Source organism: Symphalangus syndactylus, chromosome 3, assembly GCF_028878055.3.
Source record: "Symphalangus syndactylus isolate Jambi chromosome 3, NHGRI_mSymSyn1-v2.1_pri, whole genome shotgun sequence".
NCBI classification, from domain to species: domain Eukaryota; kingdom Metazoa; phylum Chordata; class Mammalia; order Primates; family Hylobatidae; genus Symphalangus; species Symphalangus syndactylus.
Window position 1 is genome coordinate 36,282,961 of NC_072425.2, and position 22,403 is coordinate 36,305,363.

The window sequence follows — 22,403 nt, forward strand, 5'->3', positions numbered from 1 at the left end:
CCATGAGTCAGAAGGCCTGAGTTCAGGTTTTTTCCCTTAGAGCTAGTTGGGTGAATAATCTTGGAAAAGTTACCTCCCTTCTCTGGGCCTCAGTTTTCCTATTGGTAAAAGATGAGTGAGGGTCATCATTCCTGGTCACTTGTCTTCCAGGCATGAGAAAAACCAGTGAAGACAATGGAGGTGGAAATGATTTGTAAGCTGGATGGTGCATCATTGTGCCAAGGAGCAGAAAGCCATTTGGGCCCTAGCATCTGAAAGAGCCCTGAGACCCCACTTAGAAATGGAGCACAGCCTCACCTGGTGGGAATTGGGGCTGGAAACTGGGAAGCCATTGAAAATCGAGGCTGCTGCTTTCTCTTTCGCTCTTTGGAACCACATGGATTCTTTTCAGTTTTTCTCTGAGTCAGGCTCCACCTTCTCTGCACTGGCTTTCTCTTATTATTATTCCGTATGAAGTCAAAAAGGTCTGTTCCAGTTCTAGTGCTGCATGGCCTTGTAGTTTGGTCGCCATTGATTAAGGACAGTCTCTGTGTCTCTTACTTCAAATTCTCAAAAGAACATTTCTTAACTGATATATTGGTTTCCTCTGGGCCTGGTGACCAGCCATGGTCCAACCCCCTGAGACCATGGGAGCAGCATCACGTAGTTCAAATATGGTGGCTTAGGCTTAGCCCTTCAGCAGAGGCCAAATGCACTGCAGGCCGCCCTGGGGCAAGGAATATGGTAGGGCAAGGACACCAAGATGCCTCCTGCAGCACAAAATGTTTATTAACATTGCAGCTGTGATGATTCTGTCTTGAGTGACTCTGCTGACAATTCTTCTGGCAAAGGGGCTGAAAGGCTCTTTCTGAAGAGTCAAGCCATCTGAGACAACTCTGTAATGAAAACATGATCACTTCCATGTTAGAGACTTGTATACCAACATCCTTTGCAATATCATGCCACCTTGCTGCTCTACAGAACATATTTAATCCATGGTTGCTGCTAACTTCTGAGTTCCAAAGAATGAATGGTGCACAAAGAGACAGTCTGAGGAAATGAAATGAGGGTTTCCATGGCTACGGGCTTGAGTGTGCATAAGACAAAGTTTTTGAACTGCAAAGCATCAATTCATCCAAAATATTTTCCCTCTTCTGTTTCACTTGTTTACTTGGTAAGCAGAGAAACAGAGCAGGGAATGTTCTGGTACAAATACATAGCCTGGGGGAATCAGAACTTTTCCAGCTGCCAGGAACATCCCAAACAGAGCCTTGAATGTTCAACAAGCTTTGGAGACACTCAGAACTGGTTTGGGTAGATGTGGAGACCAGGAGCTGGGGTCTTATTCCTGCCAGTCTCTAGCTGAGTGATAATGGGTGAATAACTTTACCTCTCTGAGTCTAGTTGTCCTATCTGTAAAAGAAAGAAATGCTGAGTGAACCTGAATCTGAACCCTATTGGGGTTAGTGCCAACAACTTAGATCGGCTACAGTGAGACTCATCTGAATGTGAAGGCAACTCATAAGTAGCTTTAATGCTTAAAGTTTTATTCTTTTTAGTAAAAGGCAATGATGTGGGAGAATCACCAGGGACTGTGGCTCCTCCTTCCTCTTTTCTGATCCACCATCCCTAGGTTGTGGTTCTGATCTGCATGTCCCAAGATGGCTGCCAGAACTCTAGCCGTTATATCCATGTTCTAGGAAGGATGATGGAGATTGGTGCTTTTCTGTAATCCTCTTGAGTCTGGGCTGGAGCTAGTGATCGACTTCGGAAGAACAGGATACAGCAAAAGTGATGTCATTCCTGATTTGGGTTGGGAAAAGACTTTAGCCTCTCTTCTCCCCATCCCCTTCTCTCACCTCCCTTCCTTTCTCTTTTCTTTCTCTCTCTCCTTCCTGGTGCTGAGGGAAGCAGCTGCTAGCTTATGAGGCAGCGTGATGGAGAGGCCCAGGTGGTGAAGGACTGAAGCTTGCTAACAGCCAGGCGGGTGAGCTTAGAGGGGATTCTCCAGCCTAAGTTGAACCTTGAGATGACCACAGTCCTGGCTGACTGACCACAGTCTTATGAGTGACTTTGAACTAGAGACACCTTGCTAAACTACACCGGGATTCCTTTTTGTCTTTTTCTTTTTAAATTTACATTGAAGGTCTGTGCAGCTGGATTCTTGACCCAGAGGAACTTTGAGATAAGAAATGCTTGTTATTCTCAACAGCTAAATCTTGGGGTAATTTGTTATACAGACATAGAAAACTCATTCACCCTGAAACTTCTTTAGACACATTCAGTGGAAGCTTTGGGTAAATATAGAGAACCCCAAAGCCAGCCTTTTCGGGAAACTGGACTTGGAGCTTCTGGTTCTGGGGCAGCATTGGTGCCAAAGCTTTGCTTAATTTCCTGTCACTTGAATATTTTCCTAAAATTTGCTTAGGGGAAAAGAATGAAACCACCACAAGCCCTCCATGCATAGAGCAGAACTTGGCACACATTCTCAGAGGCTGCTGTGTGCCTGCTATGAGTTTGACCCTGTGCTCTGGGGCACGGGGCATAGATCTGGCACAGAAACAGCAGATGGAAGGCACCACTCTGCTTGCCCTCACTGGCTCCAGTGTTGTTCAGTAGTGGGCCCTCTGGCTTCAGGGTCTCCGTGGCTAGCGTCAGCCCTGCTCGGAGGCCAGGACACTTGGCGCCTTTGTGCAACCCCGCAAGGGCCCCCTCCCCTGCATGTTGTGGCTGTGCCAGGGACTGAAACAGGCTGGCTTTCAGCTCCCATGTGTCTCCCTGGATTCTAAGCAGGGCACAGTCTGTACCACTATAGGTGATGACGCTGCCTCTTAGGACCAGTTTCACCAGTCAAAAAGAGGACGATAAATAAACTATTCTGGCTCTTTTCACAGGGCTGAGCTTAACTCAGAAGAATGGCTTTCTTGAAGTTTTCTTGATTTTTCAACATGTATAACTTGAGTGAAAAAAGAACAGGTCACAAGACAGCATGATAATATATCATTTCTTAATAATTATAGGCACATGCACACACACACACACACACACACACACACACACATAAACACACTCAGTGATTTCCTGAAGTCTTAGCATTAAATTGCTAATTATCTCTGGATAGTAGAACTTTGGATAATATTTCTTTTCGCCTATTTTTTTATGCCATTTTAATTCCTTTTAAAACAGATGCACATGTTATTTTATTCTTTTAAACAGAAAAACCCAATAAATCCTCTTTTCATTTTTAAAAAACATATTTTCTCATTCATTTGTATAGTGCTTTGCAGCTTACCAAATAGTTTTACATGCATTATTTCCTATAAAATCTCATAGCTATTCTAGAAACAAGATATAATTATTCTGAATTCACAGATGTAGCAACTGAGGCACAGACACTTGGAGAGCCTTCTGCAGCAACTTCTGTCTAGTCCCTCCCCTAAGCGTTACATCCCCACCTCCAGAATTTTATCTGATACCATCAAGACTATATAACTTGGACTAGTCATTTCCCATCTCAGTTTTCTCATGTAAAGTGAAGCTAGTAATAGCATCTAGCTCAAAGGATTATTGTGAGGATTAAGCATGATGAGGTGTGTGAAGCATTTAGCACAGTCCCTAGCCCCTAGCAATCAATAACTGTTAGCATTTGTCATTCTTGGGCAACTTCAGAGTAAGCATTTCCTCTCTTTGGGTCTACTTCTTCAAATTCAAAGTAAATGGGTTGGACTTACTGATTATTGAAAATTCTGCATTTCAGTTCCCTGAATCCAAGATTTTGTTGCTGTTATATGAGGCAAAGTTGACTTCCAGTTGCTGGATTGCAAGAAACAGCTGTCATTCACTCATTCCTCTGTTCATTTGATGAAAAAATGATCTGTATTTATGAACAACTAAAAAAAGGCTGGGGGAAGGGTGTTCTTGGCAGAGGAGTTGCATGTGTACACACACACCCAGGGTTAAGCATCCTGGAGGAAAGGATGAGAGTGAAGTCAGGTACCAGTGACATGGGCTGGCAACTCTTTTCAGAAATGTGTCCTTAGCCACAGTCAATGGAACAGTGCCCTGCCTGTCACTGAGCCCACCACCCCAGGTTGCAGGATAGTCAAGGAGTGTCCTATGTAGGTGTTTTGAAAGGCACCCAATATTTTCTCAGTTCCAGTTTTATATATCTGTGTTTGCTCATTTTTGTCGGACTCAAGAATATGAGAAAAGTGTTGAGTTCATGCCACGTCATAAATCAGAGGTCTGGATGTGACTTTTTCATCTTTAACTACAGTCCAGTGAAAAATCTGTGGGAATTCTTGCCTGGCTGAGCTGATGGTGGAGCAGGTATGGTGGCTGAGGAAGCTGCTGGAACAGTGGCATTCTGAAAGTCCCTCTTTGAAGCTGATTAAGGAGGTGCAGATGCTTAATTTGGGAGCTTGGGATGTCTGGGTCACCGGGAAGTGTGGATCCTTCTAGGACAGGCGGCCAACCATTGCCATGACCTGGTGGGGGAACAATGTCAGGGCCTTTATTAATTAGCTGAAGGTCACATGCCCTTTGCTGTGGTGCCATTGTGCTTCTCTGGTGTGAGGGAATAGATCAACAACATTGATGCATGGTGAAGAGAGTCATTTTTACTCTGCTTTGTGAAGATGGGAATGGAATGATAAGACAAAGAAAAACAAAAGAAAACACAATAGAATGGAAGTTGCTGACTGGTGAAGGCTATCCCCCCCACACCTTTCCAACTCTCCATCCATTTTTCTTACCTCCTGCTTGGGGACTGATGGAATAATTTCGTCTTTGGACTCCTCTTCTCTCCCCTCCCATGCATTTTTTATTCATTCAATTCTTCAGGGTGCTTTGCTAGCCCAGTGACCTGCTTATATTATCTCCCTTTTGTGGCTTCCTTCCAGCTAAAGTTCAACTGCCTGAGCATAGCGGGCAAGGCTTTTTGTGATCTTGTGGTCTTGTGCTAATCCTTCTTTCCAGCCTCTTCTTGAAGGAACCCCATTTTCTCCATGCTCAAATCATAGACTGCCAGAACCGGAATGCATTTGGGATCTTCTCCTTTTTTTGCCTAGAAAAAAATGAAAACTAAAAAAAAAATCTGAAACAGTGACATTTAAAGCAAAAAGGCAGAGACTGTCTAGCAGAAGGGATTGTGATGGTGGTGGGAACCAGAGGTTTACCCCTGCTGCGACTCCTTACATGATTTTTCCCCCAAACCTGCAGTGGCTTCTGAATTTATACAGAGAGACTACAGGGCTTGGTGGAGGTGCGTGAACATCACTGATTTTATTCAATTCTCTCCTGTTATGTAGAAATTGAGTTGTTTGCCCAGGGTCTCTGAGCTGGTACATGGCAGAGCCAGGACTCAAAATCAATTCTCCAAGATCTGGAGTAGAGGCCTTGCCTAGTTGTTTTCCTGTGCTCACCCCACAGTGATCCTGCTCTGATTGAGATTTTAAGCTCCTTTGAAGTTATTCAATTCCATCTCCACGCAAAGTTCTTTCCACAAGGGGCTGCTAAAGGAAGGTGCCTAGTAACCTCGGTCATGGGTTTCTTTCTCAATCACTTGGTGTTTAGGGTGCCACCTGAGCAGACCAATGGTTGGGTTGCTTTGAGATGTCATCACAACCTACAAAGTCACAATAAGGAGCCTCTTCTTTTTTGCGGGTTTATTGATGAGCCCTCTGAAACATCTTTCTACTCTTAGGGACTATTTTCTTCCCAAGTGGACTTCTTGACACAGGATCAGATTCACCTTTAGAATTCCATCTCTGCTGGTTTATTGAGCTCTCTCACATCATTCTGAGGAATCCTACTGCAGCACCCAGGCGGAACAAGGATAGAGAAGGTGTCTCTTTGCCCAGTCTCAAGCAGTGCCCTTCCATGTCTCTGCCCTATCCAGTTTCAGGTGGAATTTAGTGAGAACTGACTTTGTTCCACTCAAGTAGTAACAGTAAGTGTTTCAATTCATGACTAACTGATTATGTTTAGCTTAATAAATGGGACAAGGGAGGCTGGGCCTGGCTGGAAATAAATTTGGGTGCTTGACTTGAAGCTCCGCAGTAGCCTTTCTGACTAAATGAAGATAGTGATGATGATGGTGAAAACAACCAAGATTAATTTTGCTTTGACTGCATGCCAGGCCCCATGCTGAGTGGTTTACATGCGTGATCTTCTTTTTTGTTTTTTAATCGTCATGACAATCCCATGAGAAAGACTCATTTTACAGTTGAAAAAAATGGAAGCTCAGGGAGGTTAAGTTATTGCTCCTGGTTTTACAGCCACAAAATGGTGTTGTTGCCTAAGAGTAGACACTGGATTACAACTCTCTAAATGATACCATCTCTGTGCTCAAGTCAAGGACACAGAAACACAGTGGAAGAAGTGTCAACCAAAGGTTAAGTTGTTAGAGCCCAGGGGAGAATCTAGTTTCCTGAGAACCCCACTGCATCCCCAATCCTGGGAAAGACTCCTTGGGTTGGACTGGACAGCCATTTGGTACCAGGTGATGGCCACCATTGATCAGAGCTGGCTGCTCTGGGGGTGGATGCTTGACCACAGGGTGGTTAATTTAATCACCCTAGCCTAATCAACAAAGACTTCCCATGCAAATCTGAAGTGAGATGGGAACTGGAGGAAATTGGTCTTTGGCCCTTTTCCCAGTGATGAGTCAGAGTGGAAAAGAAAACTGAAGCCAGCTTCTCTGTGTGCTGATCTCTTTAACAAGTCCACTGAAAAATCTCTTCCTGCCCTGGCCAAACTGATGGTAGGGGCGGTTATGGTGGGCGAGGAAGATGCTGGAATAGTGGACAAGAGACTGCTCTCTTGTTTTGAGACCTGGATGGGGGACAGGAAGGGAACAGGCTTTGCAAGAAGAAGAGATATGGGTGAACTTGTGCCCTGTCCCCCATCCCAGGGTCACTATGATCTTGCCTGGTGACCTTGGAGACATAGGAAATCCAGGGTGGGGTGGGGGTAGGTGGGGGATAGGGGTAGGTGTGACTTGGCTTGCCCACCAGAGGGTGGTGGCAATGGGCCTAGAACCCAGGAGCTGCTGCTCAGCCTGTGGGAGGGAGCTTGGGACGGGGAAACTCAAGAAGGCAGAGGGAAGATTGTGTTTCATATTTGCATCAGGCATTTGGAAAGGAGAATTCTGTTTCAAGGAGGTAAGTTTCCATTATATATTGCCCTGATGACATAAAATTATCAGACCTATTCCAAATGTTAATATTTCATAATAATCATTAAATTCTGCCCAGTTTACCAGTAGGAATAGGGATGTGCATATCTGGGTTGATAAACAAATGCATACAATTTCATGAAAGTATCTCTTCCTAAAAACTGGAGGGAGAGGAAAAAAAGGAGACCTGGATGAAGCAGTGACTTCAAGCTGAGCTGAGATTCCCTCCTGTAGTTTTTGGCTTGAACTGCACTCGCACCCTGAGAAATGTACTTTGTCCCATCCCAAGTGATTTTTCTCCATCATTAAGGTTGGATACTAGCAACTCTGTTTATAATGCACTGTGGGTTTAGTTACTTTTTGTGTAACATAATCGTCACTAACACGACTTGAGGAAAGCAGGAATCGTTGTTTTGATTGTTGTTACCATGGCGATGAGTGGCCTGCTGGTCTGGTGACAGACAATGCCGTAAGTAGTAGTTGTTGAACCTCTTTTATGACACTAAGCGTGTTTCCTGGTTCTTCTATTACATCGTTGCAGACAAGTAGCAGGTTACGTTTCCAGTCGCTCACGTCAGGGTTTTGACATGCCCGGGCGTACTCAGGGAAAAGGCCAGGAGTGGGCAGAGAGCTTTCTCAAGGAGAGAGAAAGGGTGAGGTCTGACGCTGCTGTCATCAGGATGTCCTTGCCCTGCCTCTGCTTTGCCACCTTCTCCCAGGCGGGACTCAGTGACCTCCCCTCTTCCAGCTGGCCTCTGCTCGGCCCTAGATCCTTGTGAACTCGAGTATGCAGCCCCAGCCCCATGGAGACCTTTTTTGTCCCCCACTCTTTGTTCCAATCAAATGTTTGGTCCAATAGGCCTTTTGTGAGGTCTGAGCCTTAGTCCTGCCTGGGACCTAGTTGCCTCCCAGGGACTTGACCACCTGTGGCCATTTCTGACACATGGTATCAACTGGTCCAGCCTGGCTTTCCTGTCTCTGCCTCTCAAGATACTCTGCCCCTTACTGGAACACCCATATGTGTGTTCACCTTGTACTACCACCATCCACTGAGCCTTACGTCTGTGGACACAATGCTTTGCCTGTGCCTTGCCTACCTGTGTGTGCATCCGCTGTCATCTGGACCACTCCTCCCCCAGAATCTTCTATAATCTTTATAGGCCTGGCTGGATTAATCTCTGACCCTTCTCTGCCACCTCATCTTCTAGCCAGCATCAGACGCAACTTGGTCATATTTTCTTAAATATGACCAGGTAGTGGGACAGATGTTGAGTCACTTTCTGGGAAAATAGGACCTAGGGGCACTGTGAAAGTTCATCAGTTTCAGTGGGGCTTTCTGCTGGCTTTCACAGAAGAATGCACCAGTAGTGCAGGCCCAGCCACAGATCAGAACCACAGAGAGGTAAATCCCTGGCCTGGACTCTGCCTTAAGGTCCCACAACTCCTCTGATTTTGGGGAACTAAGTAAGCCTCTTTGCTCAAAAAGTATTAATGCGTCTTCTTGGTTTCCAAAGTAAAATTCAATGCTTTCCCAAATCTGTCTTTAACTTAGGTCTTCAGCTTGTGGAGCTGGTTTGGTATAATTAGAAAATGGTTTTATTTTTCTCCTGCCAGGGCCTCCAAAGGTATACTGTTAGTGCTCCTTCTTCTACCCCATGGGAACAGCTGGGGACAGAACCCATCACTTGCTGGTCACCTTCAGCCATGAGCCATACCTCATTTTCAAGGACAGACTGAGTATCCCTTTCCAAAATGCTTAAGACCAGAAGTGTTCCTGGTTTCAAAGTTTTTTTGGATTTTGGAATATTTGCATATGCATAATGAGATATCTTAGGGATGGCACCCAAGTCTAAACATGAAATTCAAATTCATTTATATTTTATATGTACCTTATACACAGAGCCTGAAGGTCATCGTATAGATATTTTTAAATAATTTTGTGGATAGAACCAAGTTTGTGTATGTTGAACCATCAGCAAAGGAGAGGAGAGCTAGCTATCTCATATTGGTGCTCTAAAAGCTTCAGATTTGGAGTATTTTGGATTTTAGATTTTTGGACTAGGGATGCTCAACTACTATTAAAAGCCCAATTCAAACCAAAATCTTCCTCCATGGCCAGTTCAAAACATGGCGCTTCCCTCCACCCAGTCCCCACCTCAGACATGGCCTGTGGCTTGGGGACCTACTTTATGGCATTCCAGCCACCTTGGCCACCTGACAGACCCCAGAACTCAGCAGCCGCGTTGCACTTCAGATCCCACCCCTCACTCATCCCTGCAGGAGTGTGACCCCATAGCTCATCGCATGGCTGGTTCCATCTCAGCCTTCAGGGTCAGCTTCGATGTCTCTGATCAGGAGGTGCGACCCTGACTACCCTCTCTGAAGGTGCCCAGCTGGGATCTCTAGCACATAGTAGTCTGAGTTCTTTTCACCATTTTAATTAGTTTGATTTGTTGTTGTTAGCTGAAGTATGGTCTGCTTTCTCCTACAGTAGTGTTACTTTAACTCTGAGACAGCAGAAACTATGCTTGTCTTGTTTGAGAGTTACATATCCGTGGCTTAGCTCCGTGCCTGTGTACCATAGGTGCTCAAAAATATCTGTTTAACTCATAATGAGATCCTACTTGGAATTAAATTTAAATATTTTACTTAATGGCCAAATAAAAGTTTGAAACCTTTGAAATTACTGATACCTGATCTTTTTTTTTTTTCTTGTTTTAGCTTGGAAAAGTGTCAGTTTCATATGGTTCAATCTAATATTTGAAGCATTCCCATTAAAGTCAACAGCAAGATCAAGATGGTTTTTATTGCTGTTATATTACATGTTCCTGGAAATTTAGTTCTGGTCAACATAATAAAGTGAGGAAAAACAGATAAAATATTGGAAATACTAGCTGCAGAGGGTAAAATTGCCTAGCTGCAGAACCAGCAAAAATCAACTAAAAAATTTAAGAGTCCTAATAAATGAGTTCAATAAGATGGCCATATAAAATATAGACAACAAGAGAATAATAGAAAATATCTCATTCATGATAGTAACAGTAATGATGATAACATTATAAGACTATCAATAACAACCGCAAACTCTGGCAACTAAGATATGTATGTGATTCCATATAAAGAAAACTATGAAACTTCTCAGAGGGTCTTTAAAGAAAACTTGGTAATTGGGATGACAAAGATATTTTGGGGCGGGAAGACTCAATGCTACAAAAATTACAGTTCTCTCCAAAATTAATGTCATCATTTATTTCCATTCCAATGCAAATTCGAAGAGAACTTTGGGGGCAACTTGACAAAAACAAATGGAATGATTATCTGAGAGAACAAAATCAGATCAGCCAAGAGTTTCCTCAAAAAGAGAAATGTGTAGGAAAATTTTCTGCCAGATACTAAATAAATTATCGTACTATGGTAATTAAAACTGTGTGACAATGGCCCATGAATAAGGTTACATATGAATGAGGTGGAATAGGAACTTGAGAAGCCAAATCACTTTTATACAATGTTTGTGCATACCACTGGCTGCACTTAAATCCAGAGGAGAGATGATATACCTTATAAGGCATTTGAGGATCACTAGCTACCATTTAGAAAAATAAATTCCTGCCTCACAACTCATACCTAAATTTCAGATGAATGAATTTAAATATTTCTATACAAGTTAAACCATAAATGTTCTAGAAGAAAATATAAAAGGATATGGTTATTCCATCTGAGATAGAGATGGACTTTTAGTAAATAAGCTAAACATAAAACTTCAAAGGAAAACTACAGAATTGAAAAGAAGCTGTCAAACTGGGTAATCTTTTCAACATAAATGATATAAAAATGGTTGAAATTTATAATAAAGAGTTTTTACAAATTAAAAAAAGGTAAATATCACAATTAAGATGGGCACAGGACACAAACAGGCGAGTCATGAAATGAGAAATAGGATCAGACGATAAGCCTCGTAGACAAAGGTGGGATTAACCAACACAGGAACTGCCCCACCTCAACTATTCTTGCTATATGAAATAATGCACATTTAAGTCAACTTATGGGACTGTATTGCAGGCCACAGGCAGGAAGAACTTCTAGCAAAACTGTATTTTCTTCTCTTTTGGCATTCAGATGGGCCTACCTCAGTTAAGATTGTCCCTTTCTTACAGAATCGTACTGACGACAAATAGAATTTAGGCTACTGATGACAGATACAATTTAGGCTACCCATGTCACCATCCCCAGTTGTTCCTGCCATTCTCCCAATGCTATGCCTCTGAAGGCACAGAGTCAAGATCCTAAGATATTACAGATTAGAGGTTAAGAAAAAGTTTCATGGCAATGTAACAAGAGTCACCAACTTCTTAGCCTGAAGTAATTGGGTCATCTCAGCCTAGGACACTTTCTCTACTAGTTAGCCAATTTAACCTTTAGGGTCAATTTCTTACAGTATTCCACTCTTGATACCAAATTATGGATCAGTAAGGACTGCAGATAACTTTGGTTGTAAACAACAAACAACAAGCAACAATAACAATCGCCTCAGCTCAAAATGGCTTAAATGTGCATTATTTCACATAGGAACATGTCCAACAATGTGAGATTAGTTAAATAAACTAACCATGCAATGCTCATGGTATTTAAAGTGAAAAAATGAGAGCATTACCAGAATATTGAAGATTGGAGAGGAATCTTTGGGTATAATTAATGTTATGATCACTACTGTTTAATAAACAATTGCTATGTATATACCAGTTATTGTGCTAAAGGCTTTACCTGCATTACTTCATTCGATGTGTCCAACTGCACTGTGAGGAAGGTACTATTCTTACTCCTTTTACACATGAGAAAGCCAACATTGAGATTTCATAACTTGCACAATTAGATGGTGGAACAAACAGTTCAAACTCAGGTCAGCTTCATTGCAATGCTTGTGCTTAATTAAAACTCTGAGATATTTTTGCTTTTTCTGTCTGTCTTCCTTGCCATGGTATTCAGTAAATTTCCCAATCCTTTCCTTTCTTCCCTTCCCTGCCCTTCACTGCCCTGCCTCCCCTCCCTCCCTGTCCCTCCCCTGCCCTGCCTCCCCTCCCTCCCCTGCCCTCCCTCCCCTGCCCTGCCTCCCCTCCCTCCCCTGCCCTGCCTCCCCTCCCTCCCCTTCCCTGCCTCCCCTCCCTCCCCCTCCCTCCCCTGCCCTGCCTCCCCCCTCCCCCTCCCTCCCCTGCCCTGCCTCCCCTCCCTCCCCCTCCCTCCCCCTCCCTCCCCTGCCCTGCCTCCCCTCCCTCCCCCTCCCTCCCCTGCCCTGCCTCCCCTCCCTCCCCCTCCCTCCCCTGCCCTGCCTCCCCCTCCCTCCCCTTCTCTCCCCCTCCCTCCCCCTCTCTCCCCCTCCCTCCCCCTCTCTCCCCCTCTCTCCCCCTTTCCCTTCCCCTCTCTCCCCCTTTCCCTTCCCCTCTCTCCCCCTTTCCCTTCCCCTCTCTCCCCCTTTCTCTTCCCCTCCCTCTCCCTTTCCCTTCCCCTTCTTCTCCCTCCCCCTTTCCCTTCCCCTTCCCCTTCTTCCTCTTCTTCCCCTTCCCCTTCCCCTTCTTCCTCTTCTTCCCCTTTCCCTTCCCCTTCTTCTTCTTCTTCTTCCCCTTTCCCTTTCCCTTCTTCTCCTTTCCCTTCTTCTCCTTTCCCTTCTTCTCCTTTCCCTTCTTCCCCTTTCCCTTCTTCCCCTTTCCCTTCCCCTTTCCCTTCTTCCCCTTTCCCTTCTTCCCCTTTCCCTTCCCCTTTCCCTTCTTCCCCTTTCCCTTTCCCTTCTTCCCCTTTCCCTTCTTCCCCTTTCCCTTCCCCTTTCCCTTCCCCTTCCCCTTTCCCTTCCCCTTCCCCTTCCCCTTCTTCCCCTTCCCCTTTCCCTTCCCCTTCTTCCCCTTCCCCTTCTTCCCCTTCCCCTTCTTCCCCTTTCCCTTTCCCTTCCCCTTCTTCCCCTTTCCCTTTCCCTTCCCCTTCTTCCCCTTTCCCTTTCCCTTCCCCTTCCCCTTCTTCCCTTTTCCCTTCCCCTTTTTCTCCTTTCCCTTTTTCTTTTTCTTTCCCTGTCTCTTTCTCTTCCCTTTCCTCCCAGTCTGCCTTCTGTTCTCCCTAACAGGGTCTTGCTCTGTTGCCCAGGATGGAGTGCAGTGGTATAAGCGTGACTCACTGCGGCCTCAACCTCTTGGGCTCAAGCAATCCTACAGCCTTAGCCTCCCTAGCAGGTAAGACTATAGACATGCACTACCACATCCAGCTAATGTTTTGTGTTAAATATTTTGTAGAGACTGAGTTTCAGCATTTGGCCAGGCTAGTCTTGAACTTCTGAGCTCAAATGATCCTCTTGCCTTGGCCTCCCAAAGTGTTGGGAGTATAGGCATGAGCCACTATGACTGGCCTATCAATTCTTTCTTTAAATTTTATTTCTATGCTTTCCTCTTATGTCCAATAATAGCCGGGTTCAGGCCCTTTTTATTTTTAGCTTAGATAATCCCTGTAGTCATCTCCCTTTTCCATTTTCTCTTGCTCATACCATGAATTCATTTTATCTATTACTTCCAGATTAATCTTCTAAAATGAAAACATTCCTTTCTCCACCAAATAACTGCTCAAAAAAATCTCCTTGGATATCTAAATGCTTACCAAAGTCTAAACTCAATGACTTGGTATTAAAGGCTCTTCATAATTTAATTTCAACTTTCCTGGTCAACTTTTTCTTTCATCATTTCTGTAAATCCAGAGGTGTGCTGGACCTGCTTTTGTAAATAAAGTTTTATTGGGACACAGCTACGCCTGTTTAGTAGAATATTATCTATGGTGGTTTTTTGTGTAGCAGAGATGAATTCTTGTGAAAGAGATTATATAGCTTACAAAACTCAGAATATTTACTACTTGGCTTTTCATAGAACAAGTTGGTGAACACCTGCTCTAGATGAACCCACTACAGTAGCCCAAATGGGTCTATTTGTCTCTCCCTTAAATAGTTTTTGGAACAATGCAAGATAGTTAAACATGTACAGTGTTTCTTGGATACCACTTGAATTTTTCACCTCCCTGCCTTAAATTTTTTTTTCTATTCAATGTGTGAGTGGTTAAACAAATTCCATGGTATGTCTGTACTATGGGATATTATTCATAAATATATTCCCTATGGGATATTATTCATAAATACATTCCCTTGGATGAATCTCAAGGGAATGATGGTGAATGAAATCCCAAAAGGTTATATACTGCATGACTCTATTTCTGTACCTTTCTTGAACTGATACAATTATGGTGGTACAGAACAGACTGCTGATTGTTGGGGGTTAGGAAAGGGAGATAGGGGAAGTTGGGTGTGGTTATAAAGCAACACAAGGAATCCTTATGATGAAGTTATCATGTATCCTGACTGTTGGGGATGCATGAAACTACACATGTGATAAAAATGGATAGAACTAAATAACACACTTACAAGTGCAAATAAAATGAAATCTGAATAAGATCAATGGATTATGTCAAGGCCAACATCTTGCTTTTGATATTTACTATAGTTTTTATAGTTTTGCAAGATGCTACCATTGGGGAAATGGAATAAAGGGTACATGAGCTCTCTCTCTATTATTTCTTATAACTGCATGTGAATCTACAATTATCTCAAAACAAGTTTAAGAATGCAATATAAGAGAACTAAGGAGAAACCATAAGTAGTCAGTTTTTTCTTCATGTTAATAAATGGTAGACCTTAAATTGGATAAAAATCCTGTCTTAAGCTTTGGAAATCCAAGGCCTTTCTCTTTTGAGAAAGGTTGGTTCAATAAATGCGTAACTATTTATCATGTATTAAGTTGTGCAAGATATCAACAAAAACAGCTTTTAGGAATGTTTAATAGCCAGTATGTGATATCAGGTATAATAAATTTAACTTAGATAAAAACGTATATATTGCATCTTTTATTTTAGATTAATACTGTTAATAAAACAACATCGCCATGTTTTCTTAATCAGGGAGGCATTTTCCCTGTGTCTGCTCAGCAAAACACATCAACAGTTAAAGTCAAATTCTATTGTTACCTGTTAATGTCTGAAAACTTTTTTTTATTAATATGGAGAGGTTTGTCTCTGAACTCTTCCCCTCAATTACCCTACTATTCCGGATACCTTAAACTTTTTATTATACCACTCAGATGTGTTTGTTTTATCTTTTTCTGTCAAATTTCTTATGCTTTTAGTGCTTTCCAGAATATAAAGGCACTTGTAAGTCATTTTTTATTCCATCGTATTCACATACACACAGCAAACCAGTAAGGGCACACAGTGATAGACAAAGAATTGCCATTTTTTGGTGGAAGAAGGTAAGGCATTCTGAGTTCCTTGATTTGCCAGTTGTCACACTGCTGGAAGGCAGAATGGCAGTACTGATCCTTGGAATCCAAGTTTAGTCCTGGTTGTCTTTGCCATCTCCCCGAGAGCAGTAATAAGGAGCAATTACATTCTAGTATAGTTCTGGCATCGGGAAGCAGTCAGGGAACCACAGATCAGTAGTTCTTCAAGAGTGGTCCTTGGACCAGCAGCATCAGCTGCTTCTGGGAACTGTCAGAAATGCAAATTCTCAGGCCCCACCCCAGACCTACTGAATCAGCCACTGCAGGGTGGGGCCCAGCAATCTGTGTTTGAACAAGCCCTGCTGGTGATTCTGATGCATGCTCAAGCTTGAGATCCTCTGGCCTAGGTAATCATGAGACATACTTCCTATTGCTCTTCAGTCTGACCTCCATACCACACAGCAGGAAGGCAGGGACACACCTGATGCTGTTTTCAGTGATGATCTTTCAATGCAGCTAAATGACCACAAGAATAGCAAGGGAGTTCAGTTCACCAAAATGTTGTAACTGCATGTGCTGTACATGAAGTTAAGCTTGCGGCTTTTAACATAGAATCAAAGACTAGAAATATCTTCTCGTATTACTTTGGATTTACCCCAATAAATAACATTTACCTTCCCACAGGAGAATGGGAGAGATTAGCACTTCAAAAAGGGGAGAACTCATAGTGTGCTTTTCTCGCAGATGAAAGTAATAAATCAATGAATGAATTTATCCATTTAAACATCATCTATGGAGTATCTGGTACTGGCCAGACACTGGAATGGTCTTGTAATGCAGATACAAGCAGGTAGATGAATATTTACAGTGTAATACAATGTGAGTTGTGACAGAATTTAGCAACAGATACAAAGTGATATGGAGAAGGGAATAGTGCCCTGTGTGTGTGTGTGTGTGTGCGTGTGCATACGTGTGTGTCTTGTGTAAGGCAGAATGGGTTCAGAGAGCTGGTGTTCGGGATCTCACAAAGGAGAACTTCTTGAGCTGGATTATTAAGATCAAGGAGTTCAGCAGGTAGACAAGGAAGAGAACATTCTGGGCACATTGAATTGATCATGTAATTACAAGGAGGCGTGAGATAGATAGCAGAACGTGTTTAGGGAGCCCCCAGTGGCTTGGTGTTGGTAGAGTCCCGAGTGTTTAAGAACAGCTGGCAGGGAGGCTGGAGAGGGAGCCAGGAGGCAGATCCTGGCTATGAACACGCTCCTGAAGAGTTTGCTTTTCAACCACAGGCTAGTGTTTCCCAAATTGCACACTCCATGCAACACGGGGCCCGGGGGCTTGTGTTAACGTTTTCTTTGAAAAAAAGATTTCTCTAGTCAAGTAAATATGAAAAGTTAAATAAAACTAAGTGGATTTCTTTTCTTGGAGAACTCTGAGAGTCTTTAATATGGTGATATGCATTGAGAATACCCAAGAGTGGGATTCAAAGGGCACAGGAAACTTTTTTGTCTTTTTTTTTTTGTTTGAGATGGAGTCTCGCTCTGTCGCCTGGGCTGGAGTGCAGTGGCACGATCTCTGCTCCCTGCAACCTCTGCCTCCTGGGTTCAAGCGATCCTCCTGCCTCAGCCTCCCGAGTAGCTGGGATTACAGATGTGTGCCACCAACCCCAGTTAATTTTTAGTGAAGATGGGGTTTCAGCATGTTGGCCATTCTAGTCTCCAACTCCTGACCTCAAGTGATCCTCCTGCCTCAGCCTCCCAAAGTGCTGGGATTACAGGTGTGAGCTACCATACCCAGCCAGCACAGGAAAGTTTCTTTTTTTATTTTTATTTTTACTTTAAGTTCTGGGATGCATGTGCAGAATGTGTAGATTTGTTACGTAGTTATACATGTGCCATGCTGGTTTGCTGCACCTATCAACCCACCATCTAGGTTTTAAGCCCTGCGTGCATTAGGTATTTGGCCTAATGCTCTCCTTCCCCTTGTCCCCAACCTCCTGACAGGCCCCGGTGTGTGACGTTCCTCTCCCTGTTGCACAGGAAGCTTTTTTTTTTTTTTTTTTTTTTTTTTTGGCGACAGTCTCGCTCTGTCGCCCAGGCTGGAGTGCAGTGGCGTGATCTCGGCTCACTGCCAGCTCTGCCTCCCGGGTTCACGCCATTCTCCTGCCTCAGCCTCCCGAGTAGCTGGGACTACAGGCACACAGGAAACTTTCTAACGCGCTTCTTAAACGTCCTAAATTCCTCAGGAACAGGCTTTGGGCAGTGCCACTGTGCACAGGGGGACTGTTATTTAGCTGAATCCTCTTAGGATAAAATCCAAGATTTAACATAGCCCCCAGAGCTCTGCAAAATCCAGGCCTACCTCCCTTTCCGGACTTGCCCCCACCCCTCTTCCTTTGGAACACGGCCACGTTCATTCCTTTACATATTGCCTGTGGCTGCTCTTTAACTACACCCGCAGAGTAGTTGAGACAGCGCCTACCTAAAATATTTACTATTTTGTCCTTAACGGAAGAGATTTGCTGCTCCCTGCATGATAGCATTTCCACAGTGTTTCCTTCTGTCTTTTCCTCTAGATTTGGAGCTCCTAAATGGCAGGGCTTTTGTCTTGCTACTTTTGACCAATTCATCTTTGTGTCATCCACTAAGCACAGGGTTTGGCCTATAGAAAACACCCAGTGAATGTTTAATGAAAGAATGAATTCAACTCTGTAATGATTAAGCAGCTAACATTTATACAGGCTTTTTGGTTTAGCATATATCATCTCTTTTAGTGTTTATTCCAGCTTTGTGATGGATGATCAACATCCTTGTTTTACATAGGAGGAATCAGAGGCTCAGAGAAGTCAAGTGAGTTTTCCAAGGTAACACAGCCACTAGGATGTGTGGGTGGTCTTCTGCCGCCATATCCCACACTCCCCGCATTGCCCTTGGCTGTCTCACACCATTCCCCTCACAACCAGATCGCTCTAGCAGTTTCAGCACAACTCATCTGTCCTTTGTATAGCTTCTCCTACTGTTGGATCTTCTCATGCGTCTAGCTCTCTCCATCCCAACACTCAGCTGCCTTCCTCCCTTTCCCCCTAATCATTTCCCTCCCTCATCATTTCCCTCCCTCATCATTTCCCTCCCTCTCCTCACTCACTCTTGACCTTTATGGAGTTTGTGGCTTAATCACTCCACAGAGGAGATGTATTTCCTCAGAAGACCATGCACAGAATGATGTGTGGTCATCTGTATTTGGGCTAGTTCTCGTTACAGTTAGAAGATGTTGAAGGTCCAGAGGACAGCTGTTCTCCAAGCTATGCTCCACCAGCATGGACAGCCTCCCCTGCCCACAGACAGGGCTCTGAATTTCAGGTCACTGAGGCATCTGCTGCTCTGCTCACAGAACAGTGCTCCAGGCCTGTGGAGAATTGCGTCTGGCCTCTCCCCTAGGAAGCTCGTGACTTGTCTTATGGGTACAGTTTACAGGAAAAATATTATATTCAGCACCCCTGAGAGAAAATGAAGTCATTGCTTTCCTGAGAGTGATTTATTCTTTCATTAATAACATATTTGCTATCTTTTCCAGTGGTAAATTAGGTCCTTACAGCCAATGCTTTTGTTCCTAACCTGGCTGAAAGGCTGGGCTGTGCATCACTAACAGACTGTCAGTTTTCCTGATGTTCTTATTTAGGCAAGTGACAAATCCCTCAAACTAATCGCTAGCTAAAATAGGTTTGAACTTTATTCTCAAGCTCTCTCATTGTCATATGATACAAAGCAAGCCTCTAGAAGGAGTTGCTTTTTAACTAGCAATTTGGCTTTTGAAGGAGATATATGCAAAAGAAATTGGGTGAGAAAAAAAAAAATCTAACACCTTCTCTACCGAAGTTACTACCCAAGGTCCAGATACAAATCTTGCAAAATGAAATCTGAGGTTATTAACGTGCTTTGCACATCTGGCATCTTGCCTGTGGCAGATACTCTAAAACTTGAGATGCTGTATTAATGCAAGGAAAAGAATATTTACTGAATGCCTACTATGTGTTAGGCTTTCTTTCACTTTAGGCCTCTTTACAGCAAACCTGTGAGCCAAGGTTGTCATTAGCATCAGTTTACATAGTAAATAACCGGGACAAAGTTAAGATTCAAATTCCAACTTTTGGAACCAGAATCTCATCATCTTCTGAGTACATTTTGCTGCCACTTCAAGTCAAGAATGTAAAAAAAAAATTAGCAAGGACACCAGATAGTTTCACCTGGGGTACTTGAAGGATTCTAGTTCCTCAACATTCATGAGAAAAATTATCTTATGTGGAGGGACGGGTGGAGAGTCTTGAGCTTAGGTTTGGAACTGCGTTTTGGGATATTTTGTATCCAGTGGGTACCTTTAAAATGAATGCTGACTGACTGGCTATTTATTTATTTATTATTGAGATGTGGGTCTCACTCTGTTGCCCAGGCTGAAGTTGCAGTGGCATGATCTCAGCTCACTGCAACCTCTGCCTCCCGGGCTCAGGTGATCCTCCCGAGGAGCTAGTACCACAGGTGTGTGTCACCACGCCTGGCTAATTTTTTTGTGTACTTTTTTTTTTATAGAGATAGGGGCCTCCCTATGTTGCCTAGGCTGGTCTTGAACTCCTGGATTCAAGTGATCAGCCCCCCTTGGCCTCCCAAAGTGTTGGGATTACAGGCGTGAGCCACTGCGCCTGGTGCCCCCATATTTTTTGTACAATTTTTTTTCTGTCAACCTAAAACTGCTCTAAAAAAGTAAAGGCTATTCATAATTTTTTAAATGGCAAAAAAAAAAAAAAAAATTGTTCACATGAGAGGAAGTGTTCTAGAGAAACTGTGAACCTCCATCCCAAGCAAAGCTTCTGCCCTGCCCGTCGTCACGTTCAGGGTCCACTTCTGCGGCTGCGTCCACACGAAGATGATCTGTTTCTGCATTCCTGCCCACCTGCTTCCTTGTGGCTACATTGACATCACCAGCCCTTTGTCCTTAGGGCTTACCCCACCCTCACTCCCCACAGGCAGCAACATCTTTATTTCTCTATCACTTCTTCCTGATGATTCACCTTCAACTGGCTTCCCGGATCTCACCTGCTTCAACCTGGTAGCCTTCTCTGGGCTGTGCCCTAAATATCTTACTCTGCAATTGCACCAGCAGAATTCAGAGTGCATCTTCTTTTCAAGTGTTCACTCCTTTGGTCTCATCCACTCACAGCAGTGAGAACAAATTTTCCTATGCTCAACTTAGCTTGTGTCACTCTTCTTCTCAGAATGAAATGCTCACTCCTGGTTGTCTCTTTGAAACAAGATGCATGTGTGAGCATACAATTTTTGTGGTTATTACAAAAGCAATTCATGCTTGGTGTGCCAAAATGTCAGAATGCAGGAAAACAAATGGAAAAATAAGCAGATCACTTACTATTCAATGACTTTAAGATAATCACTATAAATGTTTCAGTTTTTTCCTGTTTGTCTGTATTTTGTCAAAATGCTATCAAACAGTGCATACTATTATTTAATACCTCACTTTTTTTTTTTTTTTTTTTGAGATGGAGTCTTGCTCTGTTGCCCAGGCTGGAGTGCAGTGACGTGATCTTGGCTCACTGCAACCTCCACCTCCTGGGTTCAAGCAATTCTCCTGCCTCAGCCTCCTGAGTAGCTGGGATTACAGGCATGTGCCACCATGCCCGGCTAATTTTTGTATTTTTAGTAGAGACGGGCTTTCACTATATTGACCAGGCTGTTGATGAACTCCTGATCTCAAGTGATCCATCTGCCTTGGCCTCCCAAAGTGCTGGGATTACAGGCAGGAGCCACCATGCCTGTCCATACCTCACTTTTAAAAGCCTTAGTCATATATTCTGAACACTTTCTCATGTCAGTAAATAGGCTAATTCAGTGACTCAATGGCTTCATTGCAGCCCATTGAATAGATTTGACCATAATTGACTCATTTAATTCCCTGTTTTAAAGCATTAATAGATTTTATTGTAAATAATAGTATAATATGCTCCTACATATATCTTGTACTTACATATATCTTGTATTTTATAAAATTTTGAGAGGTAATCTGTAGAGATGGAACTGCTTGGTGTAAGACTACCCATATCTCAAGACTTCTGAGATATATTGCTAATTGACTTTCAAAAAGTGTGTACTAATTATTATGTTCTTAGCAGTGAACAAGAGTGTCAATTTCTAAACACCTTCAATGAGTTATAGTCTTTGCCAACTTTAAGGAAAACATACCTCATCTTAAACTTTTAATTTGAATGGTTTTGATTAATAATAGAGTTGAACATTTGTTCATATAATTTACTGACTGTATTTCTTGTTTTGGGAATTGGTTCCATATAGTTTTCCCATTTTTATAAGGTGGGGCTGTTCCTTTTCTCACTGCACTGTAAAATCTTCCAAATGTATTAAAGATATTAATTCCTTACCTATCATATATGTTTTAAGTTTTCTAGTTTGTCACTTTTTTTTTCTCTTCAGTACAAATGTTCTTTATTTTCTGACAGTTCTGTGTATCAGTATTTCTCCTTAAGTTTTCTGACTTTGTTAAGGAGACCTTATGTGTATGTCTGTGTGTGTGTGTGTGTATATATATAAATATATTCTATTTATGATATTTATGATGCCTATATTCTAGAAATATATGTTGTATTTATGATATCTGTGTATAGGTTACAAATGCTATATATATACACACAGACATACACATAAACATATCAAAAATATATATTCTTTTTATGATTTCTTTAAAAACATTGACTCTTGAATCCAACTGTAGCTTATTTTGGTCTATGAAGTAAGCTAAATGTGTGACTTAATTCACTTTCACATAGCTAATGCATTAGTTCAACAAAATTTTCCATGGAACATAAATGTTAATTTTGTCATTTAATAAATTCTTAAGTAGTTCTACTTGGGGCCCTCTCTGAGCTTTCTTTTCTG

The 22,403-nt window shown here is 42.8% G+C and overlaps 1 long non-coding RNA gene across 2 annotated transcripts; it reads right to left on the bottom strand.

The window, feature by feature from the left end:
• Nucleotides 1-750: 750 nt before the first annotated feature.
• On the bottom strand, nucleotides 751-5,548 carry LOC129478304 (uncharacterized). Of its 2 annotated transcripts, none has more exons than XR_008656383.2 (5): nucleotides 5,403-5,548; nucleotides 4,734-5,044; nucleotides 3,711-4,466; nucleotides 1,566-1,744; nucleotides 751-875 (listed from the first exon to the last, which is right to left on the bottom strand). It is a non-coding gene; the product is annotated as an uncharacterized lncRNA (long non-coding RNA). The 2 variants fall into 2 exon arrangements; XR_010120129.1 differs by having other exon boundaries at nucleotides 1,566-1,782.
• Between the last annotated feature and the right edge of the window lie 16,855 nt (nucleotides 5,549-22,403).